Source organism: Corella eumyota, chromosome 1 (assembly GCF_963082875.1).
Source record: "Corella eumyota chromosome 1, kaCorEumy4.1, whole genome shotgun sequence".
In the NCBI taxonomy this organism is placed as follows: Eukaryota; Metazoa; Chordata; class Ascidiacea; order Phlebobranchia; family Corellidae; genus Corella; species Corella eumyota.
Genome location: NC_137490.1, coordinates 22,797,182 through 22,808,020, shown reverse-complemented (window position 1 = coordinate 22,808,020; position 10,839 = coordinate 22,797,182).

The window sequence follows — 10,839 nt, the reverse complement described above, 5'->3', positions numbered from 1 at the left end:
AATTTGAGACAAAAACAACAAAAAAGTTGTGATTTAATGACCTTTATTAACTTTATACAGCGGGTTGGTAAAAAGTTTTCCAAGCACAAGTTTTGTATGTAACTTATACGGTGTACAAAATACCTAAACGTTTTAACATCACGAGGTTACGTCACTGGATTCCAGAACATTGTTATCCAATCAAAACAAGGGCTATTTAGGTTTTCGTTCAAAAAATGTAAATTCAATTAAGCACAAGAATTAAAGTTTACGAGCCAAGCAGCCTATAGAGTCAGTCAATAATTACACAACCATTTACAACAAACCAATTATTAAAATTGCACTGCTTCCATATTTTAAACAACAACCGTTGTTAACTCAGCACTTCAAATCACCAAAAATATTGCCTTAAAACAAACATAGACTTTGCTTACGTTATCGTTATTATTTCTGCTTATCAGTTTATTCACCCACAGGTTGGGTATAACGTACACTGACTGTTGAAATAATCAAACAAATTAAAATTCACCTAAAGTTGAGAGACAAACAAAGTTGTTATTATTACGCTATACTCACTTAATTTTTTATCGATACAAATGGAAAGAGAATTAATCTCACTTAAGACTGTTTTTAAGGTCTTGTTAACGCAGATTTTATTTTACGGGGATGCCTTTAATTAAATGTACAACTTTTCGGTCAGACAGCGAAAAATTTTGTATTTGGTTTAACCCTATAGTAAAACCTTTTACTTAACAACCTTCTAAACGAAATTTCGAACATTTAGTAAGTATTATCAAAACCATATTAACAGCGTATTGTAATTGTTTGAGACATCTTCATAATAAACCAAACATTAAATTCAGCAAAACTAATGCTACCTTTCACATAAATTACTACGAAAATTATAAAAATTTAAAATAAGAGGTCGGTAGAAAACTCAACCTACTGTAAATTTTAATACGATTTTGGTGCATTTTTTGAATAAACTTAATATGTAAAATTAAAAAAACATAATTACCAAAACAATATTACTTGCAATGCACTTTAAATGGTTGTTAAAATTAAAATGAACTTTTACCTTATTATGCCAGCAAACCAGATTATGAAAAATAAAACAAAGTAACGCCAGAACCAGATTATGAAAAAAACAAAGTTACGCCAGAACCTGATTATGAATACCATTCATTTAGTATAACTACAAAAATTTTATAACACGTAAACCAACAAACTAAAATCATGTGCTTAAATAAAAATAACATTGAAACTTCTATAAAACTTAATAAAAAATTCGGCAACAATTTAAATTTAACCAAATAGTTTATCGAACGTCTACGAAAAAATAACTAAAACGTAAAACTTGAGAGTTGAACAGAAAGTGTTTAAATTTACCATATTCCAATATGCGACATAAGCCTAATGGGATCTATTTTTGGACCAGATTATAAAGCACCTTAATTTGGGACAAAAATATAACAAAAAGTTGTGATTCAATAACACTTACAATCTTACTTTAACCCGTGGCTCGTCTAAAATCTGTAACACAAGTTTTTGTGTAAATTATATAATAAAAAAAATAGACATAAAAGAAACATTAAAGTTATTGTTATGGTCAGTCTTGTTAACGTGAATTTAACTTTATGGGTTCACCGGTCTTAATTATTTGACGATCCGCTATTTGGTCAGTTGGAAAATCGGTTGGACTATTCAGGTTTTTGTTCAAAAAATGTAAACTCAATTAAAAACAAGAATTAAAGTTTACGTCGTTACCAACCAAGCAGCCTATAGAGTTATTTATAAATACAAAGTCACTTACAACAAACCAATTATTAAAATTGCACTGCTCCCATATTTTGAACAACAGCAGTAAACATTAAGTAACAGTAAACAATAATTTTAATGTTGCACAAATTTAAAACTAACAAATATCACCGACGAGTGTTATGTAGTTTTGTAAAATACTTAACGTAAGGCTTCTCCTTTAAAATATCTAAATTTTTTACGTTACCGTAGTAGCAATAATTCTACATTCTATATATCATATTAGCGTCGCAAAACAATGTTAATATCGACCAAAACGCTAATAGTTATTCCGTTAAGTCGCGCTAATAATAATACTCTGTACTATCGGTTAATGTTATAAAATTAATTATATAAACCCTATCCTTTTACTAGGATAACTAACTAGTTTTCAACATAGCATAACTACTGGTTTAATTACTTTTTGCACATCGACCAAATTATATTAGGTTAAATATTTTTTGAAGTCGGTCACAAAACATCAGAAATGCTATCGCTACACAATGTACTAAACCTTAGGTAACTTAAATAAACTGTAATTTTAAATGGTTGAAAATTCTTGTGCAGCGTAACTCGTATAGATTGACCGCTACTGGTACAACTCAACCTTAGTGAAAAGTTTAAACTTCAAATTAATATTTAACTAAATGATGACGTAGTCATTTTATATTGTCCCTTAACAGTATTTTTAGTTTGTAGTTTTTTTATGCTTCTATTTTTAGTTTGTAGTTTTTTTATGCTTCTATTTTTAGTTTGTAGTTTTTTTATGCCAAATTTGTGACGTCATAATTAACGTCCAAATATTTTAGCTTCTTTAGTGTCTGTTAGCCAGAAATTAGTAATTTATCGTTTTTAACCCACAGGGGCTGAAAATCTTATTGGGGTTCAACCTTGAACTTAATTTAACCCCTTGAAGGTCGTAAGAAAACTTTAAGACATTTATGGCAACAAAATTAAAACTTTTTAAACTTATTTTAATTCAGTTAAATTGTTCATTTTCAGAACTAATATTTCACAGGACCAAAAAATATTCAATTAAGTAAGAAAAAATATAAGGCGTATAACCGTAAATAATTTTCTGAAATATATATTTTACCAAAAACCAGATGCATGAAAACCCATATTATTTTCTATTAACTTTTACCCAAATCCTACCAAATAAATAAAAAATTTGGAAATAAAGTCTCCAGTGGGTTTAGTTAGAAAAAGGGGGGTAACTTTTATACCCGACAGGGGGTTACTTTACTATTGGGGTGAAACCATTGAATAAACCACTCTTTTGCATTAATCGGTCACAAGGTCGACTTCACAGCCTAAATATAAAAGATTCTTTTATAACTCCAGCCCAATCTTTAGTTGTATAAGTTATTTAACTTATAATAACACAGAAAGTCAACTAATATCTAAATTCAAAAATTTTATGCAACTTCAATGGTAACGAACTTAAAAAAGGCAAAAAAAGTGTCTACTAGAGTAAATTAGGGTATGAAAAAGTGCTTACCTACTACCCCCTCTATTCATGCTAGGACAAAAGTGATGATAACTTGTGGGTTGTTGCATCCTTCTTATTTGTGCCTGGCTCAGTTGTATAGGTTAACATTAATCTAAACAAAGTTACAAAATTAAACCAGGATATATCTAAACATTATTTCTTAAATCTGGCTTACGTTTAGGTATTTAATTTAAACATTTGTATATGCTATTAAAAATTTAGTTAAATGACATATTATTGCGGTTCTGACACCCCTATTGTAGTAATGTAAATAATACAATAAACAAATCTAATTTTCAAAAACACTCAAAAACCAACCTGTTTCCATCTGTAAAATTGACAGCTTGTGTCCCATTAGAATAAACATGACCAACTTGCAACAGACATGCAGCTGCATTGTCAGGAAATTGAGATAAATAAGTATAAAGTTCCGAGGGGAATCCATTGTGGATATTTCGACAAACATTTATGTAAATACCGTCATGTGATGTCTCTGATGGGGTCGTAGGGTCAACGATGTGGTAATACCCTTCCTAAAGTTAAAGATAACTTGAATTAAATAATAATATTTAATATAGGATTATATACACTAATATCTCCATGACCTTATTTTTTTAAATTTTGAAAGTCAATTTAAAAGATAACTTTAAAACCAAAATTTTAAACCTGATTGCCAGAGTTTCAAAATTTCTTCCTGTTAAGTTTGTGAACGTTACATTTAACTTGGGCCTGAGCATCTGTAATTACAGAAAAATGTGTAAATTAAACATTATATATATATAGTACCATAGTGATATTAAAGTAAAACTGACATACATTAACAAATAAAAATAAAAAAAAAACATACATTAACAAATAAAAAGACACTTAAAAGATACCAAAGTTGTTCCACAGTCAAAAGTGATGCTGCTCCGATAAAAACTCGACTGAGAACATTTCTTTGTCGTGTTAAACTCGAGATAAAAACCAACAGAATCAACCGAGTCATAATTTATACTTGGCAAAAAGCTAGAAAAAGTTTTACTGTAAAAAACAAGTTTTAAGTTTTTCACATACTAGTAAAGGTAACAATTTAAACGATGTAATAAATTATATAGTAAAGCTATTAAAAAACCTTAAAAATTGGGTATTTTTGTAAAATAATATAAAAATATTAAATTAATAAAATATGAGATTTTTAAAATAGACACTCATTGTTATTTTATTCTGGTTAGAGAGTTTAAAACATTTATTTATTTAAACCTGTCTCAACAATTACACTAGACTGCCCAATTAAAATTTAAAAAGCAAATCACAAATAATTTAAAACAATAAACCAACCCTTTCCATGATTTTAAGTCAAACAAATTGAACTTCCGTCACAGCCATCCACATGCTGCAAACCCTCACAAATGTTGATTAAATAAACTTCTTTTATTCCTGAGTCTGTGTTGTAATGTGTCTCCCATGTTCTGTTTAATAATTCCATCATTAATTTTACACAAAACTAAATATTTAGGTAACTTCTGTTGCAATAACTCAGTCTTAAGTTGTGGAGTTTTCGAATACTTTTGGGGTAATGGTATTATCTGAGCATTAATATTTTAATAATTTTGTCTTGGCAAAATTGAATACAAAAAATGATTCAATTCAATACATAATCCAACATGCGAGCGCCAAGATTTAAACTTAAAACATCATAGTGTTTAAGCATGACAAAATTTATGCAAAAAATGAAATAAAAAACCACAATACTTAAACCTAAATAGGTTGTGAGGTGTTTTATATTGTAGTTGTTTTTGCAACTTGAGAATGTGTGCAACTGTGCACAGCCTAATTCAATCTTTCCTGTTTCTGTGCATACAGCTTATTTAGAAGTGCTAATTAACAACGTCACTAATTGGTAGAAGTGAGGTAAAAACAATATAGTTCTGTTTGAAAAAAGTGAAGGTCATGTGTTCGATTCCCACTGCTCTCATGCTGTAACACCCTTGAGTGAGGCCCTGTAAACAATATAAACAGTCATCTCCTAATCAGCAGGTTAATTATTGAGCAATTATAATCAATAAAATCCCAAATTGCCAGAGGCAACTTGAGACTGTGTAAAAATATATACAAAAAAATATAAAAAACATCACAAAATTTGCAAAATAATAAAAAAAGTAAAAAAATAATTAAAAGGTTTTGAAAAAACTTGTTTTCTTAAAGGTTTTATTTATAGGTTATAAATTTTCTAAAAATAATTTTAACAAACCTGAGAGAAGTTGGTTTTGAGTCCATTAATTTTAATAATTTCCTGTTTTTAAATGTCAGGTTCTATTTCTTTATACAGTTTACAGTATGCTTTATGATGTCACTGTAGCAATTTAGTTGATTAAGATAATTTAATGATTTTTTTATATATATAAACCCTAATATTCCTAAAATAAAACAAAAACATAATTAAAACAAATTACAATTTAATAAGTTTAAAAAAAACACAATAATGTTAGCTAAAACATAGGTATAAAATATGTAACTTTTTAAAATATAATTTGTTTTACAAATATACTGTTTTAAAGCACAAATCTGCACACGATTAAAATAAAAAAAAAAAGAAACATCATTATTTAAATGGTTTAATAACTAATCACTTTTAATTTAGCTTAATTTTTACAACAAACTTTAAAATAAATAGCATTGCCTCACATTTTCCAATCCAATTTTGACAAAACATGATTATTTTGTGATGCTGGCTAATTTGTTGATAGATCGTAAGTAAATTCTGAAAATCAGATAATGCTTCTTCATATTGACCCAGCTGATATTTGCTTTTTCCAATCCAATAATGGCAATCGGCAACAATACTGCTTTTAGATAAATCGTCATCAATTTGTTGGCGAATTTCAAGTGAAGTTTGGAAATCAGATAATGCTTTGTTATATTGACCGAGCTCATATTTGCACTTTCCAATCCAATAAAGAAGGTCAGTAACATTACAGGTCCCAATTGGATCGCCATCTATTTGTTGATGAATTTCAAGTGAAATTTGAAAATCGGATAATGCTTCTTTATATTGACTGAGCTCATAATTGCACTTTCCAATCCAATAAAGAAGGTCAGTAACATTACAGGTCCCAATTGGATCGCCATCTATTTGTTGATGAATTTCAAGTGAAATTTGAAAATCGGATAATGCTTCTTTATGTTGACCGAGCTCATATTTGCACTTTCCAATCCAATAAAGAAGGTCAGTAAGATTACAGGTCCCAGTTGGATTGCCATCTATTTGTTGATGAATTTCAACTGAAATTTGAAAATCGGATAATGCTTCTTTATATTGACCAAGCTCATATTTGCACTTTCCAATCCAATAAAGAAGGTGATTAACATTACAGCTCCTAGTTAGATTGTCATCAGTTTGTTGATAATTTCCAAGTGAAATTTGAAAATCAGATAATGCTTCTTTATATTGACCGAGCTCATGTTTGCACTTTCCAATCCAATACTGACGATAAGCAACATCACTGCTCTTAGTTGGATTGTCATCAATTCGTTGGTGGATTTCAAGTGAAGTTTGAAAATCAGATAATGCTTCTTTACATTGACCGAGCTTATATTTGCAATTTCCAATCAAACAATAACAATTAGCAACATCACTGCTCTTAGTTGGATCGTCATCAACTCGTTGGTGAATTTCAAGTGAAGTTTGGAAATCGGATAATGCTTCTTTATATTGACCGAGTTCATGTTTGCAAATTCCAATCCAATAATGATCGTAAGCAACACCCCTGCTCTTGGTTGGATTGTCATCAATTCGTTGGTAGATTTCAAGTGAAGTTTGAAAATTAGATAATGCTTCTTTATATTGACCGAGCTCATATTTGCAGTTTCCAATCCAATAATAACGATTAGCAACAATACTGCTTTTAGTTGGATCGTCATCAAATAGTTGGTGGATTTCAAGAGAAGTTTGAAAATCAGATAATGCTTCTTTATATTGACTGAGCTCATGTTTGCACATTCCAATCCAATAATAACGATTAACAACATCACTGCTTTTAGTTGGATCGTCATTAATTTGTTGATGAATTTCAAGTGAAGTTTGGAAATCAGATAGTGCTTCTTTATATTGACCGAGCTTATATTTGCAATTTCCAATCCAACAATAACGATTAGCAACATCACTGCTTTCAGTTGGATCATCATTAATTTGTTGGTGAATTTCAAGTGAAGTTTGGAAATCAGATAATGCTTCTTTATATTGACCGAGTTCATATTTGCACTTTCCAATCCAATAATGACAATGAGCGATATCATACTCCGAGTTGTTAGTAAACTCAGTTTTACATATTTTCTGTTTCCACCATTTTATAGCAAAAGTATAAAAACCTAAACTATAACATATTCCTGGAACCAAAAACATTTCAGGTTTTGCTATTTCATCAAGGTCGAATAAATTTTGTTGTAAGTGTTGAATTGTTAAAAAATATTCAACAAGGCTTTTTATTCCAACTGTTTTATCTACAAATTTACTTTTTATTTCTGATTGTTGAACTATATCATCTTGTGATTTCTTATCCATGTAAACTCTTAATCTTGTCTCACATGCAACGGCGATGGAAAATTTAAGATTGCAACCAATTTCTTCTGTTAATTTATTATCTTGAATAAGACTTTCTAGAATGTCAAAACAACAAGGATGTTTAATGCCATGAATTTTACCAATTGCTGAAACAAATAAAGTTGAACTTCTGTAAACCATTTTTTTTATGTTTAGTTTATTGCAATCCTGCAAATTATCTAATTGAGTTATGACATCAAAATCTTTTGTATCTTTATTTATTTGTTTCTGAACTGATTTATGATATTGCTTTACATTTAATAAAGACATTTCCTTATCAGCATTTTCTTGAAATTGTTGATATATTTGTTGACTGCCAGAGACAAAACATGACGTCATTAACATATCAGCTAAGTGATAACCATTCTTTAAATCTTCATCTGACCCAATAAAACTTGCCATTTTGCTAACAGTTTGAATTAGTTCAAGTGTAAATGGTTTGTTTTCTGTTTTAACTTGTCTTCCTAGTGGAGATTTGCAAGCATGTGGCATCATTCCATCAAAGGAAATGCCAAGAGGTGTAACAGCATCATAAAAGTTAAATTTAGTTGGATCTCCACTATTTAAACTTGGAATATTAACAGCAGGAAGAATAGTTTCTCCAAGATTAATCAAAATAATTTGAAAGATCACAGCAAACCACCTGAAGTATTCCATTACTTTTTCTTGGCCTTTTTCAGACAATTCTGTGATATTGTCATCTAAAATTATAATGTTTTCAAAATCAGAATAAGGAGTTATTTCCCTTCGTGAAAGTGATCCAAGTCCAACTAAAGCATATTCACATGGAAGATTTTCCATTATTTCTTCACAAAACCTTGCAAGGCTTTCCATAATCTTTGTATAATCTTCACTTATTGTATTTTGCAGGTTGCTTATAGCTTCAACTTTTTCACTTTTAAGTTTTGTGAATTCCTCGTTAGATATGTCTTCCGGAATCTGAGGAATGGTTTTAAGTATATCATTAACCTTGTTTCTCATTTCTGCAACATTTATGTCAATAACTACAGAGCAAAACATTAAATCTGCTTCTTGGTTTGCTGCATTTGCAACTTTAAGTAATTCAGAGCAAAATTGACGAAGATCTTGTTTAATTTCTTCCACATTTTCAGGTTTTCTAATAATAGCTGCATTTAGTAAAGCTGCACTTTGAATTAACTTAATTTTGTCAGCCTGTTGAAAACCTTCAGTTTTGTAAATTAAACCAAGTTTATGGAAAACTTTTGCAGATTGTTTTGGAAATTTTTCTTTTCTATTTTTGTCACAAATTTGTTTAAGTTGTTCAACAATCTCATCTTCTGTATCCATTGTTATGTAATAAACTTTTTGGTTTGATAAATTACAATTAACTTAAGTTGTATATGGTTTATTGCTTTAATAAAACTAAATTCGAAAAAACAATAAACTTGAAAATTGTTTTAAACATAAACATATTGCTTTAATATATTATAAATACTTTTTTACCTCATTTAAAAATGTGGTAAAAAAATTAACGAGAAAGAATTATAAAATTTAATTAACTTGTAGGTAAAAATGACCGTGGTTTTCTGTCCGACTATTAAATGGTTACAACGTACTTATTAAACAAAAATGCTGTTGTTTTCAGAGAACAGGCATTGCTGATACAATTAATTTTTTGAAATTGGTCTAAATTACGACCAGACTTTATGCAATATACAAGCCTTATTTAAAACAATATGAAGTTAATACTATTTAGGTCACGTATGTTGTTCGGTTCTAGAGAAAACATAATTACGGTAACCAGACACTTCGGCCCCCGGACACTTCGGCCAAAACACTTCGGCCAAATTTTTTTTTTCAAAACAGCGGGGATTTGGCATTTTAATTACCGCGATAAATTTTATTTTCGCGTAGTTATATACAGTTTTTTAGACTGTATTTAAGAGAAGTCTCTTCTACGGTAAACAAAACGTTGTTTTTTCTAACGTACTTTACCGGTTACTGTAGGCTAAATCTAACTTTAAAACAAACGTAACTCTAACACTGATTTACTACTCAAAAACCTATAACACAAGTTTAGACGAAACAATCATTTATTTAAACAATAAAAAAAAACAATTTTACATATTAACTTAAAAAGAAACATTTTCATTTAAAGATATAGTTGGGGTAAGGGTATATATATTTAAGGTAACCAGCCACTTCGGCCCCTGGACACCTCGGCCAACCTACTTCGGCCCGAAGATCTTTTTTATAACAGCGGGGAGTTCGCATTTTAATTACCGCGAAAAATTTTAGCGTATTTTTATACAGTTTTTAAGACAGTATTTGCAGTAAATTAAGAATATTTAAAAAAAGAATAATGTGCAAGAACATGCTTTCTTTCTTTGCAGGTCAAAAGTGTCCGTCTTCAATGCGTTTTAAAATTACGCTTTCGAGATAAAAAATAAAAATAAATATTCTAAAAATTAACATATATATTTATCTTAACAACCGGTTAAAACTTTTTTAACTATTGTAATTTTTGCTAAATTTCATTTTGAATATCGGTAAAATATGGTTTTGCGTTAAAGGTATACGCGGGCTTAACGCTGCAGACTTTCCGCAGTTTAGTGAAAGATTTCGCAAGCCGATAGCGATTAGTTGTTATCCGTTTAAAAAAAAGTTTTTGTAACATAAATCTTAAAAAAAATAAATATTCTAAAACCTAACATATGTCATTAACGTAATAACAAATTAAAACTTTTATATATACTGTACTTTATGCAAAATTTTAATTTGAATATCGGTAAAAGGTGGTCTTACGCTGACTTTATACACAGGAATTTCATAGCCGACTCCCCGCCGTTTTTTTGCAATCTTCTGACAACTCTTTAAACGTTTTATTCTTTGTGTTTTGGTATATAAATTATATACATTAATACGGACAATAACTAATAACATATATAGGCACATTCTTTAGTGTAAAAAATGTTAAATTAATGCTTTTTTTAAATATTGTTTAGAAAGGCGGCACTATTTCGCAAAA